This window comes from Artemia sp. Qi Xiang Cuo, chromosome 14 (assembly GCF_049724085.1).
Source record: "Artemia sp. Qi Xiang Cuo chromosome 14, ASM4972408v1, whole genome shotgun sequence".
NCBI classification, from domain to species: domain Eukaryota; kingdom Metazoa; phylum Arthropoda; class Branchiopoda; order Anostraca; family Artemiidae; genus Artemia; species Artemia sp. Qi Xiang Cuo.
The window spans coordinates 65,905,297-65,915,967 of record NC_142807.1 but is presented as its reverse complement, the minus strand read 5'-3'; the positions used below and the strand labels follow the sequence as shown (position 1 = coordinate 65,915,967).

At 37.1% G+C, this 10,671-nt stretch overlaps 2 pseudogenes; both read left to right on the top strand.

The window, feature by feature from the left end:
* The first annotated feature begins 3,275 nt into the window (after positions 1–3,275).
* LOC148944766 (uncharacterized) lies at positions 3,276–4,264 on the top strand (annotated as a pseudogene).
* Positions 4,265–7,265: 3,001 nt separating this feature from the next.
* Positions 7,266–8,544, top strand: LOC148944765 (vesicle-fusing ATPase 1 pseudogene; annotated as a pseudogene).
* The last annotated feature ends 2,127 nt before the right edge of the window (positions 8,545–10,671 follow it).

Genomic DNA, 10,671 nt, shown 5'->3' with positions numbered 1-10,671 from the left:
TCTGGAGGGGGGGGGCTAGAGGAGGGGATTACTCTGGAGAATATTTCCGTGGAGGATGTTTCTTTGGGGTAAGGGACGTTTCTATGAAGGGGGCGCCGGATTTCCAAGCATTATTTAAGAAACGATCAGAAGTTAAATAAAAAAAAACAAGTTTTTTCAACTGAAATGTAAGAAGGAAAATTAGAACTTAAAACTAAAAGAAATTATAACGTATGTGAGGGGGTTATACCCCCAGTAAAAAACAAGCTCTTTAAGCTAAAGTTTTTTTTTATTTCTTTAAAAAGAGCTATCTATTCTAATTAAAAGGCCATTGTGATTAAGGGGTTTGTGTATCAAATTTTTTTTTAACTTTTAACGTAAAGAGCGTGGTATTCACTAAGGGGAGAACCCCTTTCATATAAGTAATAACATATACGTAATAAAAAAAACAATAAAAAAACAAGCGATACGGCTCAATAGTAATTGAAACTTTTAAAAACGAAATTTTGATGTCAATAAATGTATCAAAAGAATGTGTTTATAATGCTGATCCTAAATATATAAATTTTATTAAGTTTAGTATTACTCATCAAAGGCTACGAGCCTGAGAAAATTTACTCGATTTTTTAAAGAGGGGGAAACATCCCCTACAAGTGAAAGAATTTTAATGAAAATCACACCGTCAGATTCAGCGTATCAGAAAACCCTATTACATAGGTTTCAAGCTCATATCTGCAAAAATCTGCAACTTTGTATTTTTTGCCAGACGAAAAATATACGAATATAGAAGTTAGTTACGTAAGTTAATTTGTAAAGACATCCATTTAGCAAAAGAAAAGTAAAATTTTTATGCAAATAAAAGCTGCATTAACTAAAAAACGATCAGAAATTAAATAAAAAAAACAGGTTTTTTAAACTGAAAGTAAGGAGCGACATTAAAACTTAAAACGAACAGAAATTATTCCGTATATGAAAGGGTCTTTCCCCTCCTCAACTCCTCGCTCTTTACGCTAAAGTTTGACTCTGTCTCACAACTTTATTTTTTAAAACAATAAAAAACTTTAGCGAAAAGAGCGAGGCGTTGAGGAGGGGACAGCCCCTTTCATATACGGAATAATTTCTGTTCGTTATAAGTTTTAATGTCGCTCCTTACTTTCAGTTTAAAAAACTTGTTTTTTTTATTTTATTTAATTCAGTGACCCGGAATTCACATTGAATATGTAATTTCCGCAATAATTCACCAATTTTTTCCACACCCTCTTCTTTCGTCAAATACTTTAGGTTCCAGGCTATGACGTTACTTCGTCGGTCAGCATTTTCTAAGACTAGTACCTGATTTTTTAGGGGTCCAAGGCTGGGGTTATCATGGGACTGGTTCGCTGATAGTCGGAGGTCCTTAACCTCCTTCTGTAGATTAGCGATTGCGTCATCGTGAACTTTATTGGAACTTTCGAAATTTTGGGTTCTTGATGATAGATTACTTATCTCACCTCTGATTTCTAACATTTCACTTCTCAGTCCTTGTATTTCTGCTTGAATGTTTGTCACAGTTGATAATATTTGTTGAATATTTGTTGCGAGGCTTTGAATTGATTCGTTTATCGTTGCACTATAAGTGGATTCACGGGTGGATTCTAGTTCCAAATGTCGTTTCTTAGTTTTCCCCATTAAAATTGTTAGAGAAATTTGGAAAAAAAAAAAAAAAAAAAAAAAAGCAGCCGAGGACACAATCACACTAATAGCAATTAGTTTATAACGTCACAACAGGTATTTAAGTTTTTATATTCATAATCAATTAGTTGTTAATTTATTGTCAATTATATCCATTTAAGTTGTAAGACCAAATTAGCACCATCCAAGGAGATAATCACATTAATAGAATCTAATTTAATACGTCACAACAGGTGAATAATTCACTTATATTTTAACGGGCTCGCATGAAACGATGTTATTCGGCTGAGAGCATTGAATGAACTCAAGCCACTCCAATTTCCAATCGAATGAGCCCTTTTGGAAGTTTCTACGACAACTCCTTCGATACGAAGTGCCCTGATCTAAAGAAAAAAAATTATATAAATAATACATTGGTTCAACATTGTCCTTTACTTAGGCAGCGCTATTGCGCTGCCTATGATATAGTGTGCCAAGCCGTTTTTTATGTAATACTAATTGATAAGCAGGAGAGGGCCAGTAAACCCGTGGCAAGTGCCGTTGTACCTGCCAGGAGAGTATCCCTTAAACTGCGGGGATCAGGTTGAGCGGAGGCTGACGCTTCACTTGTTTATTGGGGTTAAACCGGTTTCAAGCATGGGAGAGACTGTAATGCTAAATGTCGTGTTGAAATACATATCGCGATCCATGGCTATCGGAATAAAGAAGGGAGTGTTTTTAAAACGAGTTGTAGAATATTTGTACAGAGACTCGGTTTTATAGTCAAAAGAACTGTTAATTAAGGAGGCCAAAACTGGTGACCAATTTACGAAATGCGTGCAAGATGAGGATAATTTAGTGAATATTGCTTAGCTGCTTGCACGATGTGCTAAAGAAAGGATAGAATTCCCAAAGTTCGTTATATTTGATACCCAAGAAGTACCGGCCAGCGGAGCAGAAGTAGGTGCATATTTTATATCGTCGGTGAATGAAATGCGACGGCAGTTCTAGGGTTTTCTAGAGCATTACAACCAAGTTCCACTCCCTTGGCCGCCCGGCAATTCTATAAGTGACGGAAGCCAACCTAATCCCGCTCCAGAAAGATATTCTCCACTACCCTGTTTTGTAGTTTTGAAGAACTCGCCCCCCCCCACTAACACGTCAAGAGAACGAAAACAATTTCTTACGAGCATGTACGGAGAAGACCTGTCGGTTGATGACTAAAAAGAAATCAATTTGAAATTGAAAAGAAACCGATCTGCATGGCGGCTTGTTGTTAAACCAAAGGACAAGGCAGACAGCATTGCCTCTTCTATAAAGTGTAGAAGCTAAGGTGAAATTCCTAGTTTTTAAATTCGTGATCAAAAACATTCCAACCACATATGATGCTGACACAGTGAAAGCGTGAGTTTCAGGCTGAGAAAGGGCAGAACAGTGTTGTGCAAGTCGAACCTATAAGCTGTACTTTTCTTCCCGTTAGCAGCTAGATCTGGCTATGCCAAAACTAGATTTTGAACATTTATCGATTGAAGAATTTGTGTACCTCCCATTGCCAGAAATTTGTCACGTTTCAGCGGCGTGCTCCGCTCCCCAGTTTTGTCCATGTTGCGGTGAAATACACCGCAACGGAAAACAAAAACGCTCCGATGAATGAAGAGAATACTAGCATTGTGTCTTGGAATATGAATGGAGGTGTTTCTCACAGAATCCCTGTAATTGAAGAGCAATGTCGGCTTAGCGATATTCTGTGCATCCAAGAACATTTGCTGACAAATGATAGCCTCAGCCTACTCAAGTATTCAGACAGTCATACATTTTATTTTGTACCAGCCAAGTCTCATCAGCGCAGGAGGCTCTCTGGGGGACTAGCGATCGTATGTATTTCTGTCGTTGATTCCGAGATTCTTCGTGCAGCTGAAAACTTCATGGCTATAAGGGTTGGGAACCTGGTGATTTTCAGTGTCTGCCTTCCTACAAACTACAGCGACGAAGAATCAGATAACCGATTCTCAAAAGCAGTGCGAGCTCTTGCAAAGTGCCTCAAGAGTACTATGTTGTCAAAACTAGAATGTCTTATAATCGGAGACTACGACTGTAATCTAGTCGATGACTTGTATCCTCGGTCCCAGCTGATCCTAAGTGCACTTGAAAGTCGGTATCGTGTGCTCCCAAAAGACAAGGATTTCACGTTTGTACATACTAGTAATTCAGTCTCAAATATAAACCATGTGACATGCACACCAAACGTGAGTGGCACAGCGAGCGTGCTAATGGGAAGTCACTCCGCCGACCACATCCTAATTGAAGCATGTGTTAGTGTTTGTATCCCAAAGGCCAAAAGTACTTCACACTGGTATAAAATAACACCTTGGTCAAAGGCCGACTTCCCGCTTTATCGGACAGTGCTTGACACGACACTTCAGAAGATCAGCGTGCCATTTAGTCTACTACAAGCCAAAGTGCAAAGGAATATCCAGGAAACTAAAATACAGGTTAATGCCTTCTGTGCTGAAATCACCCACGCACTACTAACCACAAAAAAGGCTGCTATTCCCGTTAGGAAAATTCGTAAAATGACTGAAATCCCGAAGTTCTCAAAGAATCAAGAGCTAGTGAAAGCATCTCAGGATGCTAAGCTCTGGTTCTCAGTGTGGAGGGAAAGTGGCCAGCGTAAATCCGGTGTGTTAAATTGTCTCCGTGTACACACAAAACGTAAATTTGAGAAAACCCTCTAGTAGCACCGCACGAATGTGAAAAATGATTATACAGAGAGAGTTATTAATGATCCAAGTCGTTTATGGAAAGACCACATGAAAGATTGCCCAAACACGCCTAAAACTATGCCTAGTAATCTACATGACTAGCGAGCTTACTTTACGAGCGAATCTAGTGCCACAAATCCCAATGTAGCTAGACCGTACACTGAAGAACTTGATTCTGTGCTATCAAACTCGAGTTTTCCGAACTTTACCGTTTCTGCTTCGGATGTTAATGCAAATGCCTTTAGGCTGAAAAAGAAAAAATTGCATTGAGTTGACGGTTCGTGTGCACTTCACCTTGTGAATGGTACCCGTCTTTTGTATGAAATGTTAACATTATTGTACCAGCTAATATTCGTAGTCGGTTTTGTACCCGATGTTTTCTGTACAGGGCAAATGACGCCCATCCAGAAAAAAGTGAAGCCAGCTAACATATGCTACTCGTATCGCCCAATTCCTGTGTTGTCAGTTTTACCCAAGCTTCTAGAAATGCTTATATTGTCGAATGTTAGACACTGTTTCCAAATTCCAAACCACCAATTTGGTTTTACGGTTGGGATTGGTTGCGCTGATGCTCTGTTCACCCTTGCTTCTATTTTGTCTGATTCTGAGGCAACGGGTGATCCACTAGTTATTAGCTCTTTTGATGCGAGCTGGGCTTTTGACTCGTCGGTGTACGCGCAGATCCTTCTAGAAGATTATAAGCAAAGGCTAAATTTGTGTATTGTCAGAGTATTATATTATATGTACAATGACCTTAGAGCGCAAATCAAAATACCCTCAAATTCAGTTGAATCTGCTGTTGTACCGGTCTGTAAAGGACTCAGGCAAGGTTCAGTTGTGTCTCCGAGTTTGTACAACAAAAGTGTTCAACCGGCACAAGCCCAAGTAGCTGCGTCTTGTGTTTCAAAATGGATAGATGTTTCATTGATGGCGTATGCTGACGACTTGTTAAATTTGAACAGGTCCGCTGATCGACTATCGAAGAATTTTGATGTATTGAATAGGGAATATAACAACGTAGGTTTGTCGTTTAATTTGTCAAAATCTGCCATCTTGTTCATCAATGCGGAGCACTGCGAAGAAGAAATCTATTTGGGTGATTCAGTTGTGAAACCATCTGAGAGTATTACTTACCTTGGTTTGCCAACCCGTCAAAGCCTCCACTCCAACGGGACTCTGCTTGTACGCCACGTAGAAGTGAAAATCTGAATTGCGTACGGGTCAATTATTAGTAACAGACATCGGTTCTGCCGTAAATATCTTGCATCGCTGTATAATGCCATTGCCCTTCCACATGTACTGTATATAGCACCTCTTTGGAAATACCTGTCGTCCGCTCAGTGTGCAAAAGTAAGATTGTTGTTTTTCCGATTCGCAAAGTTCCTTCTGAGACTTCCACCATGGACGAGTAACTCCTATATCATGCGTAATTATGGTGTATCCGATCCAACAGTCTGTGATAACCGTGTCGCCGATAATTTTCTGGAAAACACTAAGGGAAGAGCGAACTCTTGGCTAGCCATCCTATGCCAGTAGTTTTGCTAATGTACATAATGTGTAAATATGTTTGGTGATGTTCCCTAGTGTGACTTTTCTTTCCTTCTTCGTTTGTTATGCTCCTTTTTAATTCCGTTTTAATTTTCGAGCAATAAATTTACTTACTTACTTACTTACTTACACCAAGTCATTTTGTATATTTTTTTGTATGCTTTTTCTTTTTTTTGTTATTATTTGACGTTAACTGGCCTCTTTGAAAAGATTTACAAAGCCTTTTTGGTCAATAATACAACGGATACAAAAAAATGTACAGTTTTTCACATTTCAAGATGAACATATTTTAGCTAAAAATGGCACATTCTTAGATGCTCAAGGGACACATTCATGGACCAAAAAGTTGGCAATCTTGGAAACCAGTAGAGTAAGGTTTTCTGAAACGCTGAATACTATGGTGTGGGTTTTGTCAGTATTCCTTGACTTTTAAAGGGGTTTTCCCTTCTTTTTCAAAAATAAGACTAATTTTCTCAGGATTGTATTGTTTGATGGGTAAAACTAAACTTATTAAGTCCTATATAAATTGAAGTCAGCACAATAAGCCCATTCACTTGATGTATATATTGACATAAAATTCCATTTTTAGTGAATCGGTTAATATTCATCCACGCTACTGCTTCCTACAGTTCGTTACCACGAATTGTTTGACAAACTGTTAAAATTTATTTCTTACGAGCGAAAAGCGTCGTAAAATTCAACCAAGTGCTTTTCTTATTTATGTCCATGATTCAACGTGGCAAAACTGGCGAAAATAAGGTGCTTCTTTAAAAACCCTTACAATTTTAAAACAACCAAAAGGAAAATCTTGGAAAAAAGCAAGCTCAGGTATGAATAGACCAAAGTTGAGTCCGTATGCACGAAAAATACTCTTTATTTGGTATCCTTGGGACTTAAATTAAATATAAATTTGTCATTAAGTAGAGTAGAGAACCCAAAACTATCCTAACTACGAAGAAAAAATGGGAAAGAGATAGGTATTGCGGAAGAGTACCTAAAAACATCAAATTTTTATTTAATTGATTTTGTAAGGGTAGTATATAACGATTTAGTAGTTTATATAGTATGCAGAATAAACGAAGTGGCACATAAAAAATTAATTTAAACATTTTTTTTAAACCGATCACGGTGTGGTTTACGAATGTTATTCTGAAAGCACTTTTCTATCATGTGCAAAGGATGTACAAAGAAATCCGCCCAAAATTCTTCGATAGCTATTTTGTTCAACGTAGTTGAATGGTCTATAACTATGCCTTTCGGCATGACAGATATTATGGAAGAGGGGTATTGTGTCATTATTTAAGAGAGAGGGGCTACTTCTTACTTATGAATGATGACAAAGAAGAACATAGAACGACTGTAGTCAATAGTAGCTTGTATGTCATGAATTTTGAAGAAACTGATACAATTTGCCCAGCAAAAGGATTCGTTAGTTGTGTTTCAGGCATCCATGACACTGTAGTCAACCAATTTGTATCCAAGATAAATAGTAACACTGCAGTCAAGACCAATTGAACACTATCCTTGTAATTAGGATAATGAACGGAAAAGGATATGACAGGTAAGACTCTTTAGAGGATGGGTCAATTTGAAGTCCAAATAAAACTCGGTCTTCTAAATTAATCTGGCGGTGTTCATATTTTAAACATTTACTTGGCCAACATGAGGAAGAACAACAAAACGACTCCAGGTTATAAATATAAATGAGCTTGCTTCGCTTACAAAAAACTTTCAGTGACACAAGCTTGAGTGCTTGGCTCGAGGAGCAGGGTCAAGTGTATTGATTCAACACGTGAAAGTATCGGACAAATTTGAGGGAGACCCAGATGCTGCATCAAAATTCTGCTTGGAATGGAAAGACATAGTATGCATTCTCTGAAAAGTAATATTAAGCTAACATTCAGACCAGCTTCGGAACTGACTGACCAATTCCAAAACAGAGGTTTGACAGAAAGGGGTGATCATATCCGCCACAAAATCAATCAAGAGAAGCTTCTAATCGAACGAGCTGAAGGTCCTAGTGCTGCTGCTCTTGTTACCGTAATTCTTGAGAATTCACACAATGCTGGAAAATCTGCTCTTACTGCTGATATTATAAAAGTTTCTTATTTCCCATTTATCAAAGTTTGTACTTTAGAAGAGAAAGTTAGATTCAATGAAATTTCTAAATGTTTATCTATTAAAATTATTTTAATGATGCTTATAGGTCTCAATTCAGTTTTATTTTATTCAAAAACATTGAAAGACTTCTACACTATGGTCTCATTCAAATCACACTCTTCAAGCGCGTGATCATTCATCATTTGTACCAGCAGCACAAGGATGATTTTAAAGGAAACATGAATGATGTCTGCATTTACTGCTATTCTGCACCTCCGAGTTTAGGGCAAGCAGATAATATTGGGAATGTCCTTGAAAACATTGACATATTTAGTGGTGAAGATATTGACCGAATCAAGAAAGAAATGGGCCGTGAAAGTTGTGTGCTGGAAACAAGAAGCTGTTAGCTCTTTCAGTTTTTGTTCGTTAAGTAGAATCAAAGGACCGACCCAGAAAATTTTTGAACTTCCTTGAAGTGCAAGACATTCTGATGATAGCCCTCTGATAAAAGAAAGCTAGGCCCTTTAATTTGGTTTTAATGTCACCGTCTTCTTTTAACCCAACTTATTATGCGTTATTGAAAGTCTCTTCACTTCGTATTTTTTTGTATTTTGTTGTTGATTTTAAAATTTTTTTATGTATGTATTTCTTAAAATTGGACGTGATTGTCTCTTACTTGGTTGCTAGCTACCGCTGCGACTCGGATTAAACAGACAATTTTAATAGTCAGAAGCGGAATGGTCTAGGAGGCAAATTCTTTTTTTTTAAATAAGGTGGATTCGAGATTTCAATACGTAACCTCCTTCAAAGAGTATCCAATTTGTATGGATTTGGAATTTACCTGGCAACACTGGCAAAACCTTAAAACAGAGAAATTCTACCTTGGATAGGAGAAGAGCTGAGCTACCTTCTAATTTATGTCGTATTTTCAAAAAAAAAAAACTTATGAAAAGATGTGTCATTCTAGACAAAGAAAAAGTATTATTTATTCATTACGTAAGCTGAGCAGAGGGGTCGGGGTATAATTAAATAAAGAATAAAAGTTTATTTGGTTTGAAATTACCCCTTCTGCACACTATTGATAAAAATCAGAGCGTGATACTCCAAGAAATTTACACCACAGTGCTACACTGTTACTGCTCTAACATTCACGCTAAGATTTTCCCTGAGTTTCTACAAATTCTGAAGTTTTTGTACTTTTGTACTACCTATGAAAGATCTTTAGCCGAACTGGCCAGCCATGACAAAAAACCAACAAAGAGAAAAATCTCTAAAAAAAAAACAAACAAACGAGACTGTGGCCAGTGAAGAGAAAAGAAAACAACAGAAACAAAACAACGCGGATATTTCGCCTGTATACAAACAAGGCGTCTTCAGCACGAAAGACAACAAAAAAAAAACAAAAAAGTCCAATCGGCGCAAACTAATCCACGTAGGGAAAAGATGCTAATATAGAGTTACTTCAGTGAGGACACCAGAGTAACTGAAGAAAAATAAAAAAATTGTAAATTACTTTAATTATTCAGTTGCGAAATAATCCTTTTGTTAGCTATTACTAAAGCAAATCGTTTTGGTCTAGCAGGTAAAATAGTCTTTGCAGAGCATATTTGGCTTCAACCAGATCATTTTGTAAAATTTGATGAAGCCTTGGCTATTTCTAATGATAAGGGGTACACCCAATGGGCCAGGGAAGCCATAGAAATTAAAAAACATATGTTTGCTAACCTTTCCATAAATAGGGACACGGGTAATTTAAATATTGACCCAATTTATGATAACCTTCTAAACAGTGAATCAACAGTCAATAAGGGAGTAAAGATTTTAAATAATCACCAGGGGACTATTTTACCTGCTAGACCAAAACGATTTGCTTCAGTAATAGCTAACAAAAGGATTATTTCGCAACTGAATAATTAAATTAATTTACAGTTTTTTTATTTTTCCTCAGTTACTCTGGTGTCCTCACTGAATTAAATCTATTTTAGCATCTTTTCCTTACGTTTTTTAGTTTGCGCCATTTTTAAATTTTGGTTTTTTTGTTTTTTATTTTTGGTGGTTGGGGTTGTTGTTTTTAGTTTTATCTTGTGTTTTTTTTTTGTTGTTGTTCTTGTGTGTCTTTCGTGCTGAAGACGCCTTTTTAGTATACACGAGAAATATCCGGGTTTTTTTGTTTGTGTTGTTTTCTTTTCGCGCCCCTGGCCACAGTCTCGTTTTTTTTTTTTTTTTATAGATTTTTCTCTTTGTTGGTTTTTTGTACTACCTCGCACTCATCTATTTTACCAGCTTGAATTTTCCATTTAGGAAAATTCAAGCGTTGATTCCAATCCGTTGGATATTGTTTTCACAAGCCACACCAAACGTGATATATCATATCAATTCACATCACCGTAGAAAACTATGGATGACACAAAATACCCTATGGTACCCTCATCATTCCAAAGGCATTTTTAAAGTATTTTCTTGTTAAAAATCAAGCTTTAAATTCATTGGATCATGTTTTCAAAAACCACTCCCAACGTGATACACCATGTCAATTCACACCACCATGCCACACTATGACTGGCCGTCTGAAGCCCTCTGGTACCCCTCATCATTTCTAAGACATTTTCCAGGTATTTTCTTGTTAAAAATT